The sequence below is a fragment of the Sorex araneus genome, chromosome 9 (assembly GCF_027595985.1).
Source record: "Sorex araneus isolate mSorAra2 chromosome 9, mSorAra2.pri, whole genome shotgun sequence".
In the NCBI taxonomy this organism is placed as follows: domain Eukaryota; kingdom Metazoa; phylum Chordata; class Mammalia; order Eulipotyphla; family Soricidae; genus Sorex; species Sorex araneus.
This window is the reverse complement of record NC_073310.1, coordinates 33,227,262-33,246,281: the sequence shown is the minus strand read 5'-3', so window position 1 is coordinate 33,246,281 and position 19,020 is coordinate 33,227,262. Positions and strand designations below refer to the sequence as shown.

Below are 19,020 nucleotides of genomic sequence, written 5' to 3'. Positions count from 1 at the left end.
CCTTGGGCCCCGTGGGTGCCCTGGGTGTCGCCCGAGGGCTGAAGGAGAGGGGACAGCTTGCCCGGCCTGCCACCCTCCCTCCAGGGGACCGGAGAGGCCGCAGGAGGAAGAGAGCAGGGGCTGCAGGGCAGGCGCACAGGCAGGGCCGGCGGGCCGGGGCAGGCCCAGGGGACCTCCTTCTGCGGGCGGAGCGGGGGCCGGCGGGGGCCCCACTCCACGCACACGCACACGCACACGCACACGCACACGCAGACACCTGCGCACACGCACGCGCACACACACATAGAGACACCCCCACACAGAGACACACCCAGAGACTCACACACAGGCACCATCAGGCCCACGCACGCACACACAAACACACACAGGCACACACACAGGCGCACGCACACAGCCCGGGCGACGTCCCTGCGGGAGGTGTCCCGCCCCGGGGTCCTCGGAGGAGGATGCCCCAGGAGGCTGCCGGTTGCGGGGCCCTGCCCCGGCCCTCCCCAGGCACAAGGCCCAGGGGCTGAGGCGGGGGTCGGGGCCCGGGGTGCACGGTCCGGGTGAGGAGCTGCCGGTGGGGTGGGATGGCTGGGCCGCAGGCCTCAGGCGAGCGGCACCACGGGGGTGGTGGCCCGGGAGGGGCCGGGGCACCTGGGTCGCGGGGGGCCGCAGGCGAAGGGCAGGACCAAGGCCAGGGGCCGGGGCCCTCCCCCGCGCCAAGGCAGAGGCCAGGGGGAGAAAATGAAAGACAGGAAGGCCCCCCCCCCGCCCCCCACGCCCGCAAAAGGCCTACAGCACCCGGTATTCCCAGGCGGTCTCCCATCCAAGTACTAACCAGGCCCGACCCTGCTTAGCTTCCGAGATCAGACGAGATCGGGCGCGTTCAGGGTGGTATGGCCGTAGACGGAGGCGTGGCTCTCCGCCGCCCTCAAGAAGCCCGGCCGCCCACCGGGCCTCCCTGCGCAGCTCGGCCCGCCTGCCACGGGATCCGCGCGGGAAAGGCCACCCGGGCGGGGGGGGGCGCCCGGCACCGCCCGCCAGCCAGCCTCCTCCAAGGGCGTGCGTGTGAGCCCGAGAGCCGGACACCCGCCCCCAGACGGACACACGGACACGCACACACGCACGCCGGCCGGGGCGCACCGCCCCGGCGCCCCGGCGCCCCCGCCTCCCCCCGGACCGCGTCGGGCCGCCTGCGCTCGGCCCCCAGGGGCGCACGGGGCACCGGGCCGCTTGTCTCTGCAGCGGTTCTGGGCGCAGGTGCGCGCGGCGCGGGGGCCGGGGGGCCGGGGGCGGCGTGGGGGCGTGGGCCGCGGCCGGGGAAGGCCCGCGGCCGGGCGGCTTTGCCCAGCGCCCCCGGACCCTGTCTGTCTGCGTGTGTCCGCTTCCCGGTGCGCGAGGGGTCGCGCTGCTGCACTTGGCCCGGCGGGCGCTCGGGCGCTCCTGCGGGTGGCCCAGGGCGCCGTCACGGGGCAGGCCCCGGGCCTGGCCCGGCGCCTGCGGGAATGGGAAGGTGGGGGAATCCCCTCGCGTGGGCCAGGAGACCTGGGTGCCCCTAGGCCGGGTGCTCCCCCACCGGGGCGCTCTGCACTGCGGGGCTGCGTGTGCGCGGGGCCGGGGTGCGCCTTGGGCCCCGTGGGTGCCCTGGGTGTCGCCCGAGGGCTGAAGGAGAGGGGACAGCTTGCCCGGCCTGCCACCCTCCCTCCAGGGGACCGGAGAGGCCGCAGGAGGAAGAGAGCAGGGGCTGCAGGGCAGGCGCACAGGCAGGGCCGGCGGGCCGGGGCAGGCCCAGGGGACCTCCTTCTGCGGGCGGAGCGGGGGCCGGCGGGGGCCCCACTCCACGCACACGCACACGCACACGCACACGCACACGCAGACACCTGCGCACACGCACGCGCACACACACATAGAGACACCCACACACAGAGACACACCCAGAGACTCACACACAGGCACCATCAGGCCCACGCACGCACACACAAACACACACAGGCACACACACAGGCGCACGCACACAGCCCGGGCGACGTCCCTGCGGGAGGTGTCCCGCCCCGGGGTCCTCGGAGGAGGATGCCCCAGGAGGCTGCCGGTTGCGGGGCCCTGCCCCGGCCCTCCCCAGGCACAAGGCCCAGGGGCTGAGGCGGGGGTCGGGGCCCGGGGTGCACGGTCCGGGTGAGGAGCTGCCGGTGGGGTGGGATGGCTGGGCCGCAGGCCTCAGGCGAGCGGCACCACGGGGGTGGTGGCCCGGGAGGGGCCGGGCACCTGGGTCGCGGGGGGCCGCAGGCGAAGGGCAGGACCAAGGCCAGGGGCCGGGGCCCTCCCCCGCGCCAAGGCAGAGGCCAGGGGGAGAAAATGAAAGACAGGAAGGCCCCCCCCCGCCCCCCACGCCCGCAAAAGGCCTACAGCACCCGGTATTCCCAGGCGGTCTCCCATCCAAGTACTAACCAGGCCCGACCCTGCTTAGCTTCCGAGATCAGACGAGATCGGGCGCGTTCAGGGTGGTATGGCCGTAGACGGAGGCGTGGCTCTCCGCCGCCCTCAAGAAGCCCGGCCGCCCACCGGGCCTCCCTGCGCAGCTCGGCCCGCCTGCCACGGGATCCGCGCGGGAAAGGCCACCCGGGCGGGGGGGGGCGCCCGGCACCGCCCGCCAGCCAGCCTCCTCCAAGGGCGTGCGTGTGAGCCCGAGAGCCGGACACCCGCCCCCAGACGGACACACGGACACGCACACACGCACGCCGGCCGGGGCGCACCGCCCCGGCGCCCCGGCGCCCCCGCCTCCCCCCGGACCGCGTCGGGCCGCCTGCGCTCGGCCCCCAGGGGCGCACGGGGCACCGGGCCGCTTGTCTCTGCAGCGGTTCTGGGCGCAGGTGCGCGCGGCGCGGGGGCCGGGGGGCCGGGGGCGGCGTGGGGGCGTGGGCCGCGGCCGGGGAAGGCCCGCGGCCGGGCGGCTTTGCCCAGCGCCCCCGGACCCTGTCTGTCTGCGTGTGTCCGCTTCCCGGTGCGCGAGGGGTCGCGCTGCTGCACTTGGCCCGGCGGGCGCTCGGGCGCTCCTGCGGGTGGCCCAGGGCGCCGTCACGGGGCAGGCCCCGGGCCTGGCCCGGCGCCTGCGGGAATGGGAAGGTGGGGGAATCCCCTCGCGTGGGCCAGGAGACCTGGGTGCCCCTTGGCCGGGTGCTCCCCCACCGGGGCGCTCTGCACTGCGGGGCTGCGTGTGCGCGGGGCCGGGGTGCGCCTTGGGCCCCGTGGGTGCCCTGGGTGTCGCCCGAGGGCTGAAGGAGAGGGGACAGCTTGCCCGGCCTGCCACCCTCCCTCCAGGGGACCGGAGAGGCCGCAGGAGGAAGAGAGCAGGGGCTGCAGGGCAGGCGCACAGGCAGGGCCGGCGGGCCGGGGCAGGCCCAGGGGACCTCCTTCTGCGGGCGGAGCGGGGGCCGGCGGGGGCCCCACTCCACGCACACGCACACGCACACGCACACGCACACGCAGACACCTGCGCACACGCACGCGCACACACACATAGAGACACCCACACACAGAGACACACCCAGAGACTCACACACAGGCACCATCAGGCCCACGCACGCACACACAAACACACACAGGCACACACACAGGCGCACGCACACAGCCCGGGCGACGTCCCTGCGGGAGGTGTCCCGCCCCGGGGTCCTCGGAGGAGGATGCCCCAGGAGGCTGCCGGTTGCAGGGCCCTGCCCCGGCCCTCCCCAGGCACAAGGCCCAGGGGCTGAGGCGGGGGTCGGGGCCCGGGGTGCACGGTCCGGGTGAGGAGCTGCCGGTGGGGTGGGATGGCTGGGCCGCAGGCCTCAGGCGAGCGGCACCACGGGGGTGGTGGCCCGGGAGGGGCCGGGGCACCTGGGCCGCAGGGGGCCGCAGGCGAAGGGCAGGACCAAGGCCAGGGGCCGGGGCCCTCCCCCGCGCCAAGGCAGAGGCCAGGGGGAGAAAATGAAAGACAGGAAGGCCCCCCCCCGCCCCCCACGCCCGCAAAAGGCCTACAGCACCCGGTATTCCCAGGCGGTCTCCCATCCAAGTACTAACCAGGCCCGACCCTGCTTAGCTTCCGAGATCAGACGAGATCGGGCGCGTTCAGGGTGGTATGGCCGTAGACGGAGGCGTGGCTCTCCGCCGCCCTCAAGAAGCCCGGCCGCCCACCGGGCCTCCCTGCGCAGCTCGGCCCGCCTGCCACGGGATCCGCGCGGGAAAGGCCACCCGGGCGGGGGGGGGCGCCCGGCACCGCCCGCCAGCCAGCCTCCTCCAAGGGCGTGCGTGTGAGCCCGAGAGCCGGACACCCGCCCCCAGACGGACACACGGACACGCACACACGCACGCCGGCCGGGGCGCACCGCCCCGGCGCCCCGGCGCCCCCGCCTCCCCCCGGACCGCGTCGGGCCGCCTGCGCTCGGCCCCCAGGGGCGCACGGGGCACCGGGCCGCTTGTCTCTGCAGCGGTTCTGGGCGCAGGTGCGCGCGGCGCGGGGGCCGGGGGGCCGGGGGCGGCGTGGGGGCGTGGGCCGCGGCCGGGGAAGGCCCGCGGCCGGGCGGCTTTGCCCAGCGCCCCCGGACCCTGTCTGTCTGCGTGTGTCCGCTTCCCGGTGCGCGAGGGGTCGCGCTGCTGCACTTGGCCCGGCGGGCGCTCGGGCGCTCCTGCGGGTGGCCCAGGGCGCCGTCACGGGGCAGGCCCCGGGCCTGGCCCGGCGCCTGCGGGAATGGGAAGGTGGGGGAATCCCCTCGCGTGGGCCAGGAGACCTGGGTGCCCCTAGGCCGGGTGCTCCCCCACCGGGGCGCTCTGCACTGCGGGGCTGCGTGTGCGCGGGGCCGGGGTGCGCCTTGGGCCCCGTGGGTGCCCTGGGTGTCGCCCGAGGGCTGAAGGAGAGGGGACAGCTTGCCCGGCCTGCCACCCTCCCTCCAGGGGACCGGAGAGGCCGCAGGAGGAAGAGAGCAGGGGCTGCAGGGCAGGCGCACAGGCAGGGCCGGCGGGCCGGGGCAGGCCCAGGGGACCTCCTTCTGCGGGCGGAGCGGGGGCCGGCGGGGGCCCCACTCCACGCACACGCACACGCACACGCACACGCACACGCACACGCAGACACCTGCGCACACGCACGCGCACACACACATAGAGACACCCCCACACAGAGACACACCCAGAGACTCACACACAGGCACCATCAGGCCCACGCACGCACACACAAACACACACAGGCACACACACAGGCGCACGCACACAGCCCGGGCGACGTCCCTGCGGGAGGTGTCCCGCCCCGGGGTCCTCGGAGGAGGATGCCCCAGGAGGCTGCCGGTTGCGGGGCCCTGCCCCGGCCCTCCCCAGGCACAAGGCCCAGGGGCTGAGGCGGGGGTCGGGGCCCGGGGTGCACGGTCCGGGTGAGGAGCTGCCGGTGGGGTGGGATGGCTGGGCCGCAGGCCTCAGGCGAGCGGCACCACGGGGGTGGTGGCCCGGGAGGGGCCGGGGCACCTGGGCCGCAGGGGGCCGCAGGCGAAGGGCAGGACCAAGGCCAGGGGCCGGGGCCCTCCCCCGCGCCAAGGCAGAGGCCAGGGGGAGAAAATGAAAGACAGGAAGGCCCCCCCCCGCCCCCCACGCCCGCAAAAGGCCTACAGCACCCGGTATTCCCAGGCGGTCTCCCATCCAAGTACTAACCAGGCCCGACCCTGCTTAGCTTCCGAGATCAGACGAGATCGGGCGCGTTCAGGGTGGTATGGCCGTAGACGGAGGCGTGGCTCTCCGCCGCCCTCAAGAAGCCCGGCCGCCCACCGGGCCTCCCTGCGCAGCTCGGCCCGCCTGCCACGGGATCCGCGCGGGAAAGGCCACCCGGGCGGGGGGGGGCGCCCGGCACCGCCCGCCAGCCAGCCTCCTCCAAGGGCGTGCGTGTGAGCCCGAGAGCCGGACACCCGCCCCCAGACGGACACACGGACACGCACACACGCACGCCGGCCGGGGCGCACCGCCCCGGCGCCCCGGCGCCCCCGCCTCCCCCCGGACCGCGTCGGGCCGCCTGCGCTCGGCCCCCAGGGGCGCACGGGGCACCGGGCCGCTTGTCTCTGCAGCGGTTCTGGGCGCAGGTGCGCGCGGCGCGGGGGCCGGGGGGCCGGGGGCGGCGTGGGGGCGTGGGCCGCGGCCGGGGAAGGCCCGCGGCCGGGCGGCTTTGCCCAGCGCCCCCGGACCCTGTCTGTCTGCGTGTGTCCGCTTCCCGGTGCGCGAGGGGTCGCGCTGCTGCACTTGGCCCGGCGGGCGCTCGGGCGCTCCTGCGGGTGGCCCAGGGCGCCGTCACGGGGCAGGCCCCGGGCCTGGCCCGGCGCCTGCGGGAATGGGAAGGTGGGGGAATCCCCTCGCGTGGGCCAGGAGACCTGGGTGCCCCTAGGCCGGGTGCTCCCCCACCGGGGCGCTCTGCACTGCGGGGCTGCGTGTGCGCGGGGCCGGGGTGCGCCTTGGGCCCCGTGGGTGCCCTGGGTGTCGCCCGAGGGCTGAAGGAGAGGGGACAGCTTGCCCGGCCTGCCACCCTCCCTCCAGGGGACCGGAGAGGCCGCAGGAGGAAGAGAGCAGGGGCTGCAGGGCAGGCGCACAGGCAGGGCCGGCGGGCCGGGGCAGGCCCAGGGGACCTCCTTCTGCGGGCGGAGCGGGGGCCGGCGGGGGCCCCACTCCACGCACACGCACACGCACACGCACACGCACACGCACACGCAGACACCTGCGCACACGCACGCGCACACACACATAGAGACACCCACACACAGAGACACAACCAGAGATTCACACACAGGCACCATCAGGCCCACGCACGCACACACAAACACACACAGGCACACACACAGGCGCACGCACACAGCCCGGGCGACGTCCCTGCGGGAGGTGTCCCGCCCCGGGGTCCTCGGAGGAGGATGCCCCAGGAGGCTGCCGGTTGCGGGGCCCTGCCCCGGCCCTCCCCAGGCACAAGGCCCAGGGGCTGAGGCGGGGGTCGGGGCCCGGGGTGCACGGTCCGGGTGAGGAGCTGCCGGTGGGGTGGGATGGCTGGGCCGCAGGCCTCAGGCGAGCGGCACCACGGGGGTGGTGGCCCGGGAGGGGCCGGGGCACCTGGGCCGCAGGGGGCCGCAGGCGAAGGGCAGGACCAAGGCCAGGGGCCGGGGCCCTCCCCCGCGCCAAGGCAGAGGCCAGGGGGAGAAAATGAAAGACAGGAAGGCCCCCCCCCGCCCCCCACGCCCGCAAAAGGCCTACAGCACCCGGTATTCCCAGGCGGTCTCCCATCCAAGTACTAACCAGGCCCGACCCTGCTTAGCTTCCGAGATCAGACGAGATCGGGCGCGTTCAGGGTGGTATGGCCGTAGACGGAGGCGTGGCTCTCCGCCGCCCTCAAGAAGCCCGGCCGCCCACCGGGCCTCCCTGCGCAGCTCGGCCCGCCTGCCACGGGATCCGCGCGGGAAAGGCCACCCGGGCGGGGGGGGGCGCCCGGCACCGCCCGCCAGCCAGCCTCCTCCAAGGGCGTGCGTGTGAGCCCGAGAGCCGGACACCCGCCCCCAGACGGACACACGGACACGCACACACGCACGCCGGCCGGGGCGCACCGCCCCGGCGCCCCGGCGCCCCCGCCTCCCCCCGGACCGCGTCGGGCCGCCTGCGCTCGGCCCCCAGGGGCGCACGGGGCACCGGGCCGCTTGTCTCTGCAGCGGTTCTGGGCGCAGGTGCGCGCGGCGCGGGGGCCGGGGGGCCGGGGGCGGCGTGGGGGCGTGGGCCGCGGCCGGGGAAGGCCCGCGGCCGGGCGGCTTTGCCCAGCGCCCCCGGACCCTGTCTGTCTGCGTGTGTCCGCTTCCCGGTGCGCGAGGGGTCGCGCTGCTGCACTTGGCCCGGCGGGCGCTCGGGCGCTCCTGCGGGTGGCCCAGGGCGCCGTCACGGGGCAGGCCCCGGGCCTGGCCCGGCGCCTGCGGAATGGGAAGGTGGGGGAATCCCCTCGCGTGGGCCAGGAGACCTGGGTGCCCTAGGCCGGGTGCTCCCCACCGGGGCGCTCTGCACTGCGGGGCTGCGTGTGCGCGGGGCCGGGGTGCGCCTTGGGCCCCGTGGGTGCCCTGGGTGTCGCCCGAGGGCTGAAGGAGAGGGGACAGCTTGCCCGGCCTGCCACCCCTCCCTCCAGGGGACCGGAGAGGCCGCAGGAGGAAGAGAGCAGGGGCTGCAGGGCAGGCGCACAGGCAGGGCCGGCGGGCCGGGGCAGGCCCAGGGGACCTCCTTCTGCGGGCGGAGCGGGGGCCGGCGGGGGCCCCACTCCACGCACACGCACACGCACACGCACACGCACACGCAGACACCTGCGCACACGCACGCGCACACACACATAGAGACACCCCCACACAGAGACACACCCAGAGACTCACACACAGGCACCATCAGGCCCACGCACGCACACACAAACACACACAGGCACACACACAGGCGCACGCACACAGCCCGGGCGACGTCCCTGCGGGAGGTGTCCCGCCCCGGGGTCCTCGGAGGAGGATGCCCCAGGAGGCTGCCGGTTGCGGGGCCCTGCCCCGGCCCTCCCCAGGCACAAGGCCCAGGGGCTGAGGCGGGGGTCGGGGCCCGGGGTGCACGGTCCGGGTGAGGAGCTGCCGGTGGGGTGGGATGGCTGGGCCGCAGGCCTCAGGCGAGCGGCACCACGGGGGTGGTGGCCCGGGAGGGGCCGGGGCACCTGGGTCGCGGGGGGCCGCAGGCGAAGGGCAGGACCAAGGCCAGGGGCCGGGGCCCTCCCCCGCGCCAAGGCAGAGGCCAGGGGGAGAAAATGAAAGACAGGAAGGCCCCCCCCCCCCGCCCCCCACGCCCGCAAAAGGCCTACAGCACCCGGTATTCCCAGGCGGTCTCCCATCCAAGTACTAACCAGGCCCGACCCTGCTTAGCTTCCGAGATCAGACGAGATCGGGCGCGTTCAGGGTGGTATGGCCGTAGACGGAGGCGTGGCTCTCCGCCGCCCTCAAGAAGCCCGGCCGCCCACCGGGCCTCCCTGCGCAGCTCGGCCCGCCTGCCACGGGATCCGCGCGGGAAAGGCCACCCGGGCGGGGGGGGGCGCCCGGCACCGCCCGCCAGCCAGCCTCCTCCAAGGGCGTGCGTGTGAGCCCGAGAGCCGGACACCCGCCCCCAGACGGACACACGGACACGCACACACGCACGCCGGCCGGGGCGCACCGCCCCGGCGCCCCGGCGCCCCCGCCTCCCCCCGGACCGCGTCGGGCCGCCTGCGCTCGGCCCCCAGGGGCGCACGGGGCACCGGGCCGCTTGTCTCTGCAGCGGTTCTGGGCGCAGGTGCGCGCGGCGCGGGGGCCGGGGGGCCGGGGGCGGCGTGGGGGCGTGGGCCGCGGCCGGGGAAGGCCCGCGGCCGGGCGGCTTTGCCCAGCGCCCCCGGACCCTGTCTGTCTGCGTGTGTCCGCTTCCCGGTGCGCGAGGGGTCGCGCTGCTGCACTTGGCCCGGCGGGCGCTCGGGCGCTCCTGCGGGTGGCCCAGGGCGCCGTCACGGGGCAGGCCCCGGGCCTGGCCCGGCGCCTGCGGGAATGGGAAGGTGGGGGAATCCCCTCGCGTGGGCCAGGAGACCTGGGTGCCCCTAGGCCGGGTGCTCCCCCACCGGGGCGCTCTGCACTGCGGGGCTGCGTGTGCGCGGGGCCGGGGTGCGCCTTGGGCCCCGTGGGTGCCCTGGGTGTCGCCCGAGGGCTGAAGGAGAGGGGACAGCTTGCCCGGCCTGCCACCCTCCCTCCAGGGGACCGGAGAGGCCGCAGGAGGAAGAGAGCAGGGGCTGCAGGGCAGGCGCACAGGCAGGGCCGGCGGGCCGGGGCAGGCCCAGGGGACCTCCTTCTGCGGGCGGAGCGGGGGCCGGCGGGGGCCCCACTCCACGCACACGCACACGCACACGCACACGCACACGCAGACACCTGCGCACCACGCACGCGCACACACACATAGAGACACCCACACACAGAGACACACCCAGAGACTCACACACAGGCACCATCAGGCCCACGCACGCACACACAAACACACACAGGCACACACACAGGCGCACGCACACAGCCCGGGCGACGTCCCTGCGGGAGGTGTCCCGCCCCGGGGTCCTCGGAGGAGGATGCCCCAGGAGGCTGCCGGTTGCGGGGCCCTGCCCCGGCCCTCCCCAGGCACAAGGCCCAGGGGCTGAGGCGGGGTCGGGGCCCGGGGTGCACGGTCCGGGTGAGGAGCTGCCGGTGGGGTGGGATGGCTGGGCCGCAGGCCTCAGGCGAGCGGCACCACGGGGGTGGTGGCCCGGGAGGGGCCGGGCACCTGGGTCGCGGGGGGCCGCAGGCGAAGGGCAGGACCAAGGCCAGGGGCCGGGGCCCTCCCCCGCGCCAAGGCAGAGGCCAGGGGGAGAAAATGAAAGACAGGAAGGCCCCCCCCCGCCCCCCACGCCCGCAAAAGGCCTACAGCACCCGGTATTCCCAGGCGGTCTCCCATCCAAGTACTAACCAGGCCCGACCCTGCTTAGCTTCCGAGATCAGACGAGATCGGGCGCTTTCAGGGTGGTATGGCCGTAGACGGAGGCGTGGCTCTCCGCCGCCCTCAAGAAGCCCGGCCGCCCACCGGGCCTCCCTGCGCAGCTCGGCCCGCCTGCCACGGGATCCGCGCGGGAAAGGCCACCCGGGCGGGGGGGGGCGCCCGGCACCGCCCGCCAGCCAGCCTCCTCCAAGGGCGTGCGTGTGAGCCCGAGAGCCGGACACCCGCCCCCAGACGGACACACGGACACGCACACACGCACGCCGGCCGGGGCGCACCGCCCCGGCGCCCCGGCGCCCCCGCCTCCCCCCGGACCGCGTCGGGCCGCCTGCGCTCGGCCCCCAGGGGCGCACGGGGCACCGGGCCGCTTGTCTCTGCAGCGGTTCTGGGCGCAGGTGCGCGCGGCGCGGGGGCCGGGGGGCCGGGGGCGGCGTGGGGGCGTGGGCCGCGGCCGGGGAAGGCCCGCGGCCGGGCGGCTTTGCCCAGCGCCCCCGGACCCTGTCTGTCTGCGTGTGTCCGCTTCCCGGTGCGCGAGGGGTCGCGCTGCTGCACTTGGCCCGGCGGGCGCTCGGGCGCTCCTGCGGGTGGCCCAGGGCGCCGTCACGGGGCAGGCCCCGGGCCTGGCCCGGCGCCTGCGGGAATGGGAAGGTGGGGGAATCCCCTCGCGTGGGCCAGGAGACCTGGGTGCCCCTAGGCCGGGTGCTCCCCCACCGGGGCGCTCTGCACTGCGGGGCTGCGTGTGCGCGGGGCCGGGGTGCGCCTTGGGCCCCGTGGGTGCCCTGGGTGTCGCCCGAGGGCTGAAGGAGAGGGGACAGCTTGCCCGGCCTGCCACCCTCTCTCCAGGGGACCGGAGAGGCCGCAGGAGGAAGAGAGCAGGGGCTGCAGGGCAGGCGCACAGGCAGGGCCGGCGGGCCGGGGCAGGCCCAGGGGACCTCCTTCTGCGGGCGGAGCGGGGGCCGGCGGGGGCCCCACTCCACGCACACGCACACGCACACGCACACGCACACGCACACGCAGACACCTGCGCACACGCACGCGCACACACACATAGAGACACCCACACACAGAGACACACCCAGAGACTCACACACAGGCACCATCAGGCCCACGCACGCACACACAAACACACACAGGCACACACACAGGCGCACGCACACAGCCCGGGCGACGTCCCTGCGGGAGGTGTCCCGCCCCGGGGTCCTCGGAGGAGGATGCCCCAGGAGGCTGCCGGTTGCGGGGCCCTGCCCCGGCCCTCCCCAGGCACAAGGCCCAGGGGCTGAGGCGGGGGTCGGGGCCAGGGGTGCACGGTCCGGGTGAGGAGCTGCCGGTGGGGTGGGATGGCTGGGCCGCAGGCCTCAGGCGAGCGGCACCACGGGGGTGGTGGCCCGGGAGGGGCCGGGCACCTGGGTCGCGGGGGGCCGCAGGCGAAGGGCAGGACCAAGGCCAGGGGCCGGGGCCCTCCCCCGCGCCAAGGCAGAGGCCAGGGGGAGAAAATGAAAGACAGGAAGGCCCCCCCCCGCCCCCCACGCCCGCAAAAGGCCTACAGCACCCGGTATTCCCAGGCGGTCTCCCATCCAAGTACTAACCAGGCCCGACCCTGCTTAGCTTCCGAGATCAGACGAGATCGGGCGCGTTCAGGGTGGTATGGCCGTAGACGGAGGCGTGGCTCTCCGCCGCCCTCAAGAAGCCCGGCCGCCCACCGGGCCTCCCTGCGCAGCTCGGCCCGCCTGCCACGGGATCCGCGCGGGAAAGGCCACCCGGGCGGGGGGGGGGGGGGCGCCCAGCACCGCCCGCCAGCCAGCCTCCTCCAATGGCGTGCGTGTGAGCCCGAGAGCCGGACACCCGCCCCCGAACGGACACACGGACACGCACACACGCACGCCGGCCGGGGCGCACCGCCCCGGCGCCCCGGCGCCCCCGCCTCTCCCCGGACCGCGTCGGGCCGCCTGCGCTCGGCCCCCAGGGGCGCACGGGGCACCGGGCCGCTTGTCTCTGCAGCGGTTCTGGGCGCAGGTGCGCGCGGCGCGGGGGCCGGGGGGCCGGGGGCGGCGTGGGGGCGTGGGCCGCGGCCGGGGAAGGCCCGCGGCCGGGCGGCTTTGCCCAGCGCCCCCGGACCCTGTCTGTCTGCGTGTGTCCGCTTCCCGGTGCGCGAGGGGTCGCGCTGCTGCACTTGGCCCGGCGGGCGCTCGGGCGCTCCTGCGGGTGGCCCAGGGCGCCGTCACGGGGCAGGCCCCGGGCCTGGCCCGGCGCCTGCGGGAATGGGAAGGTGGGGGAATCCCCTCGCGTGGGCCAGGAGACCTGGGTGCCCCTTGGCCGGGTGCTCCCCCACCGGGGCGCTCTGCACTGCGGGGCTGCGTGTGCGCGGGGCCGGGGTGCGCCTTGGGCCCCGTGGGTGCCCTGGGTGTCGCCCGAGGGCTGAAGGAGAGGGGACAGCTTGCCCGGCCTGCCACCCTCCCTCCAGGGGACCGGAGAGGCCGCAGGAGGAAGAGAGCAGGGGCTGCAGGGCAGGCGCACAGGCAGGGCCGGCGGGCCGGGGCAGGCCCAGGGGACCTCCTTCTGCGGGCGGAGCGGGGGCCGGCGGGGGCCCCACTCCACGCACACGCACACGCACACGCACACGCACACGCAGACACCTGCGCACACGCACGCGCACACACACATAGAGACACCCACACACAGAGACACACCCAGAGACTCACACACAGGCACCATCAGGCCCACGCACGCACACACAAACACACACAGGCACACACACAGGCGCACGCACACAGCCCGGGCGACGTCCCTGCGGGAGGTGTCCCGCCCCGGGGTCCTCGGAGGAGGATGCCCCAGGAGGCTGCCGGTTGCAGGGCCCTGCCCCGGCCCTCCCCAGGCACAAGGCCCAGGGGCTGAGGCGGGGGTCGGGGCCCGGGGTGCACGGTCCGGGTGAGGAGCTGCCGGTGGGGTGGGATGGCTGGGCCGCAGGCCTCAGGCGAGCGGCACCACGGGGGTGGTGGCCCGGGAGGGGCCGGGGCACCTGGGCCGCAGGGGGCCGCAGGCGAAGGGCAGGACCAAGGCCAGGGGCCGGGGCCCTCCCCCGCGCCAAGGCAGAGGCCAGGGGGAGAAAATGAAAGACAGGAAGGCCCCCCCCCCGCCCCCCACGCCCGCAAAAGGCCTACAGCACCCGGTATTCCCAGGCGGTCTCCCATCCAAGTACTAACCAGGCCCGACCCTGCTTAGCTTCCGAGATCAGACGAGATCGGGCGCGTTCAGGGTGGTATGGCCGTAGACGGAGGCGTGGCTCTCCGCCGCCCTCAAGAAGCCCGGCCGCCCACCGGGCCTCCCTGCGCAGCTCGGCCCGCCTGCCACGGGATCCGCGCGGGAAAGGCCACCCGGGCGGGGGGGGGCGCCCGGCACCGCCCGCCAGCCAGCCTCCTCCAAGGGCGTGCGTGTGAGCCCGAGAGCCGGACACCCGCCCCCAGACGGACACACGGACACGCACACACGCACGCCGGCCGGGGCGCACCGCCCCGGCGCCCCGGCGCCCCCGCCTCCCCCCGGACCGCGTCGGGCCGCCTGCGCTCGGCCCCCAGGGGCGCACGGGGCACCGGGCCGCTTGTCTCTGCAGCGGTTCTGGGCGCAGGTGCGCGCGGCGCGGGGGCCGGGGGGCCGGGGGCGGCGTGGGGGCGTGGGCCGCGGCCGGGGAAGGCCCGCGGCCGGGCGGCTTTGCCCAGCGCCCCCGGACCCTGTCTGTCTGCGTGTGTCCGCTTCCCGGTGCGCGAGGGGTCGCGCTGCTGCACTTGGCCCGGCGGGCGCTCGGGCGCTCCTGCGGGTGGCCCAGGGCGCCGTCACGGGGCAGGCCCCGGGCCTGGCCCGGCGCCTGCGGGAATGGGAAGGTGGGGGAATCCCCTCGCGTGGGCCAGGAGACCTGGGTGCCCCTAGGCCGGGTGCTCCCCCACCGGGGCGCTCTGCACTGCGGGGCTGCGTGTGCGCGGGGCCGGGGTGCGCCTTGGGCCCCGTGGGTGCCCTGGGTGTCGCCCGAGGGCTGAAGGAGAGGGGACAGCTTGCCCGGCCTGCCACCCTCCCTCCAGGGGACCGGAGAGGCCGCAGGAGGAAGAGAGCAGGGGCTGCAGGGCAGGCGCACAGGCAGGGCCGGCGGGCCGGGGCAGGCCCAGGGGACCTCCTTCTGCGGGCGGAGCGGGGGCCGGCGGGGGCCCCACTCCACGCACACGCACACGCACACGCAGACACCTGCGCACACGCACGCGCACACACACATAGAGACACCCACACACAGAGACACACCCAGAGACTCACACACAGGCACCATCAGGCCCACGCACGCACACACAAACACACACAGGCACACACACAGGCGCACGCACACAGCCCGGGCGACGTCCCTGCGGGAGGTGTCCCGCCCCGGGGTCCTCGGAGGAGGATGCCCCAGGAGGCTGCCGGTTGCGGGGCCCTGCCCCGGCCCTCCCCAGGCACAAGGCCCAGGGGCTGAGGCGGGGGTCGGGGCCCGGGGTGCACGGTCCGGGTGAGGAGCTGCCGGTGGGGTGGGATGGCTGGGCCGCAGGCCTCAGGCGAGCGGCACCACGGGGGTGGTGGCCCGGGAGGGGCCGGGGCACCTGGGCCGCAGGGGGCCGCAGGCGAAGGGCAGGACCAAGGCCAGGGGCCGGGGCCCTCCCCCGCGCCAAGGCAGAGGCCAGGGGGAGAAAATGAAAGACAGGAAGGCCCCCCCCCCGCCCCCCACGCCCGCAAAAGGCCTACAGCACCCGGTATTCCCAGGCGGTCTCCCATCCAAGTACTAACCAGGCCCGACCCTGCTTAGCTTCCGAGATCAGACGAGATCGGGCGCGTTCAGGGTGGTATGGCCGTAGACGGAGGCGTGGCTCTCCGCCGCCCTCAAGAAGCCCGGCCGCCCACCGGGCCTCCCTGCGCAGCTCGGCCCGCCTGCCACGGGATCCGCGCGGGAAAGGCCACCCGGGCGGGGGGGGGCGCCCGGCACCGCCCGCCAGCCAGCCTCCTCCAAGGGCGTGCGTGTGAGCCCGAGAGCCGGACACCCGCCCCCAGACGGACACACGGACACGCACACACGCACGCCGGCCGGGGCGCACCGCCCCGGCGCCCCGGCGCCCCCGCCTCCCCCCGGACCGCGTCGGGCCGCCTGCGCTCGGCCCCCAGGGGCGCACGGGGCACCGGGCCGCTTGTCTCTGCAGCGGTTCTGGGCGCAGGTGCGCGCGGCGCGGGGGCCGGGGGGCCGGGGGCGGCGTGGGGGCGTGGGCCGCGGCCGGGGAAGGCCCGCGGCCGGGCGGCTTTGCCCAGCGCCCCCGGACCCTGTCTGTCTGCGTGTGTCCGCTTCCCGGTGCGCGAGGGGTCGCGCTGCTGCACTTGGCCCGGCGGGCGCTCGGGCGCTCCTGCGGGTGGCCCAGGGCGCCGTCACGGGGCAGGCCCCGGGCCTGGCCCGGCGCCTGCGGGAATGGGAAGGTGGGGGAATCCCCTCGCGTGGGCCAGGAGACCTGGGTGCCCCTTGGCCGGGTGCTCCCCCACCGGGGCGCTCTGCACTGCGGGGCTGCGTGTGCGCGGGGCCGGGGTGCGCCTTGGGCCCCGTGGGTGCCCTGGGTGTCGCCCGAGGGCTGAAGGAGAGGGGACAGCTTGCCCGGCCTGCCACCCTCCCTCCAGGGGACCGGAGAGGCCGCAGGAGGAAGAGAGCAGGGGCTGCAGGGCAGGCGCACAGGCAGGGCCGGCGGGCCGGGGCAGGCCCAGGGGACCTCCTTCTGCGGGCGGAGCGGGGGCCGGCGGGGGCCCCACTCCACGCACACGCACACGCACACGCACACGCACACGCAGACACCTGCGCACACGCACGCGCACACACACATAGAGACACCCACACACAGAGACACACCCAGAGACTCACACACAGGCACCATCAGGCCCACGCACGCACACACAAACACACACAGGCACACACACAGGCGCACGCACACAGCCCGGGCGACGTCCCTGCGGGAGGTGTCCCGCCCCGGGGTCCTCGGAGGAGGATGCCCCAGGAGGCTGCCGGTTGCAGGGCCCTGCCCCGGCCCTCCCCAGGCACAAGGCCCAGGGGCTGAGGCGGGGGTCGGGGCCCGGGGTGCACGGTCCGGGTGAGGAGCTGCCGGTGGGGTGGGATGGCTGGGCCGCAGGCCTCAGGCGAGCGGCACCACGGGGGTGGTGGCCCGGGAGGGGCCGGGGCACCTGGGCCGCAGGGGGCCGCAGGCGAAGGGCAGGACCAAGGCCAGGGGCCGGGGCCCTCCCCCGCGCCAAGGCAGAGGCCAGGGGGAGAAAATGAAAGACAGGAAGGCCCCCCCCCGCCCCCCACGCCCGCAAAAGGCCTACAGCACCCGGTATTCCCAGGCGGTCTCCCATCCAAGTACTAACCAGGCCCGACCCTGCTTAGCTTCCGAGATCAGACGAGATCGGGCGCGTTCAGGGTGGTATGGCCGTAGACGGAGGCGTGGCTCTCCGCCGCCCTCAAGAAGCCCGGCCGCCCACCGGGCCTCCCTGCGCAGCTCGGCCCGCCTGCCACGGGATCCGCGCGGGAAAGGCCACCCGGGCGGGGGGGGGCGCCCGGCACCGCCCGCCAGCCAGCCTCCTCCAAGGGCGTGCGTGTGAGCCCGAGAGCCGGACACCCGCCCCCAGACGGACACACGGACACGCACACACGCACGCCGGCCGGGGCGCACCGCCCCGGCGCCCCGGCGCCCCCGCCTCCCCCCGGACCGCGTCGGGCCGCCTGCGCTCGGCCCCCAGGGGCGCACGGGGCACCGGGCCGCTTGTCTCTGCAGCGGTTCTGGGCGCAGGTGCGCGCGGCGCGGGGGCCGGGGGGCCGGGGGCGGCGTGGGGGCGTGGGCCGCGGCCGGGGAAGGCCCGCGGCCGGGCGGCTTTGCCCAGCGCCCCCGGACCCTGTCTGTCTGCGTGTGTCCGCTTCCCGGTGCGCGAGGGGTCGCGCTGCTGCACTTGGCCCGGCGGGCGCTCGGGCGCTCCTGCGGGTGGCCCAGGGCGCCGTCACGGGGCAGGCCCCGGGCCTGGCCCGGCGCCTGCGGGAATGGGAAGGTGGGGGAATCCCCTCGCGTGGGCCAGGAGACCTGGGTGCCCCTAGGCCGGGTGCTCCCCCACCGGGGCGCTCTGCACTGCGGGGCTGCGTGTGCGCGGGGCCGGGGTGCGCCTTGGGCCCCGTGGGTGCCCTGGGTGTCGCCCGAGGGCTGAAGGAGAGGGGACAGCTTGCCCGGCCTGCCACCCTCCCTCCAGGGGACCGGAGAGGCCGCAGGAGGAAGAGAGCAGGGGCTGCAGGGCAGGCGCACAGGCAGGGCCGGCGGGCCGGGGCAGGCCCAGGGGACCTCCTTCTGCGGGCGGAGCGGGGGCCGGCGGGGGCCCCACTCCACGCACACGCACACGCACACGCACACGCACACGCACACGCAGACACCTGCGCACACGCACGCGCACACACACATAGAGACACCCCCACACAGAGACACACCCAGAGACTCACACACAGGCACAATCAGGCCCACGCACGCACACACAAACACACACAGGCACACACACAGGCGCACGCACACAGCCCGGGCGACGTCCCTGCGGGAGGTGTCCCGCCCCGGGGTCCTCGGAGGAGGATGCCCCAGGAGGCTGCCGGTTGCGGGGCCCTGCCCCGGCCCTCCCCAGGCACAAGGCCCAGGGGCTGAGGCGGGGGTCGGGGCCCGGGGTGCACGGTCCGGGTGAGGAGCTGCCGGTGGGGTGGGATGGCTGGGCCGCAGGCCTCAGGCGAGCGGCACCACGGGGGTGGTGGCCCGGGAGGGGCCGGGGCACCTGGGCCGCAGGGGGCCGCAGGCGAAGGGCAGGACCAAGGCCAGGGGCCGGGGCCCTCCCCCGCGCCAAGGCAGAGGCCAGGGGGAGAAAATGAAAGACAGGAAGGCCCCCCCCCGCCCCCCACGCCCGCAAAAGGCCTACAGCACCCGGTATTCCCAGGCGGTCTCCCATCCAAGTACTAACCAGGCCCGACCCTGCTTAGCTTCCGAGATCAGACGAGATCGGGCGCGTTCAGGGTGGTATGGCCGTAGACGGAGGCGTGGCTCTCCGCCGCCCTCAAGAAGCCCGGCCGCCCACCGGGCCTCCCTGCGCAGCTCGGCCCGCCTGCCACGGGATCCGCGCGGGAAAGGCCACCCGGGCGGGGGGGGGGCGCCCGGCACCGCCCGCCAGCCAGCCTCCTCCAAGGGCGTGCGTGTGAGCCCGAGAGCCGGACACCCGCCCCCAGACGGACACACGGACACGCACACACGCACGCCGGCCGGGGCGCACCGCCCCGGCGCCCCGGCGCCCCCGCCTCCCCCCGGACCGCGTCGGGCCGCCTGCGCTCGGCCCCCAGGGGCGCACGGGGCACCGGGCCGCTTGTCTCTGCAGCGGTTCTGGGCGCAGGTGCGCGCGGCGCGGGGGCCGGGGGGCCGGGGGCGGCGTGGGGGCGTGGGCCGCGGCCGGGGAAGGCCC

General features: G+C 76.3%; 12 non-coding genes across 12 annotated transcripts; all 12 read right to left on the bottom strand.

Moving 5' to 3' along the window:
• Positions 1-774: 774 nt before the first annotated feature.
• Positions 775-893, bottom strand: LOC129398968 (5S ribosomal RNA). The gene has a single exon (XR_008626827.1). It is a non-coding gene; the product is annotated as a 5S ribosomal RNA (ribosomal RNA).
• A 1,488-nt stretch (positions 894-2,381) lies between these two features.
• Positions 2,382-2,500, bottom strand: LOC129398957 (5S ribosomal RNA). Its single transcript, XR_008626816.1, has one exon. It is a non-coding gene; the product is annotated as a 5S ribosomal RNA (ribosomal RNA).
• Positions 2,501-3,989: 1,489 nt separating this feature from the next.
• Positions 3,990-4,108, bottom strand: LOC129398946 (5S ribosomal RNA). The gene has a single exon (XR_008626808.1). It is a non-coding gene; the product is annotated as a 5S ribosomal RNA (ribosomal RNA).
• Positions 4,109-5,603: 1,495 nt separating this feature from the next.
• On the bottom strand, positions 5,604-5,722 carry LOC129398935 (5S ribosomal RNA). Its single transcript, XR_008626801.1, has one exon. It is a non-coding gene; the product is annotated as a 5S ribosomal RNA (ribosomal RNA).
• A 1,495-nt stretch (positions 5,723-7,217) lies between these two features.
• Positions 7,218-7,336, bottom strand: LOC129398925 (5S ribosomal RNA). The gene has a single exon (XR_008626791.1). It is a non-coding gene; the product is annotated as a 5S ribosomal RNA (ribosomal RNA).
• A 1,490-nt stretch (positions 7,337-8,826) lies between these two features.
• LOC129398924 (5S ribosomal RNA) lies at positions 8,827-8,945 on the bottom strand. The gene has a single exon (XR_008626790.1). It is a non-coding gene; the product is annotated as a 5S ribosomal RNA (ribosomal RNA).
• Positions 8,946-10,433: 1,488 nt separating this feature from the next.
• On the bottom strand, positions 10,434-10,552 carry LOC129398807 (5S ribosomal RNA). Its single transcript, XR_008626684.1, has one exon. It is a non-coding gene; the product is annotated as a 5S ribosomal RNA (ribosomal RNA).
• Positions 10,553-12,046: 1,494 nt separating this feature from the next.
• LOC129398912 (5S ribosomal RNA) lies at positions 12,047-12,165 on the bottom strand. Its single transcript, XR_008626788.1, has one exon. It is a non-coding gene; the product is annotated as a 5S ribosomal RNA (ribosomal RNA).
• Positions 12,166-13,660: 1,495 nt separating this feature from the next.
• LOC129398901 (5S ribosomal RNA) lies at positions 13,661-13,779 on the bottom strand. The gene has a single exon (XR_008626778.1). It is a non-coding gene; the product is annotated as a 5S ribosomal RNA (ribosomal RNA).
• Positions 13,780-15,257: 1,478 nt separating this feature from the next.
• On the bottom strand, positions 15,258-15,376 carry LOC129398890 (5S ribosomal RNA). Its single transcript, XR_008626767.1, has one exon. It is a non-coding gene; the product is annotated as a 5S ribosomal RNA (ribosomal RNA).
• Positions 15,377-16,865: 1,489 nt separating this feature from the next.
• LOC129398879 (5S ribosomal RNA) lies at positions 16,866-16,984 on the bottom strand. Its single transcript, XR_008626756.1, has one exon. It is a non-coding gene; the product is annotated as a 5S ribosomal RNA (ribosomal RNA).
• Positions 16,985-18,479: 1,495 nt separating this feature from the next.
• On the bottom strand, positions 18,480-18,598 carry LOC129398868 (5S ribosomal RNA). The gene has a single exon (XR_008626745.1). It is a non-coding gene; the product is annotated as a 5S ribosomal RNA (ribosomal RNA).
• Between the last annotated feature and the right edge of the window lie 422 nt (positions 18,599-19,020).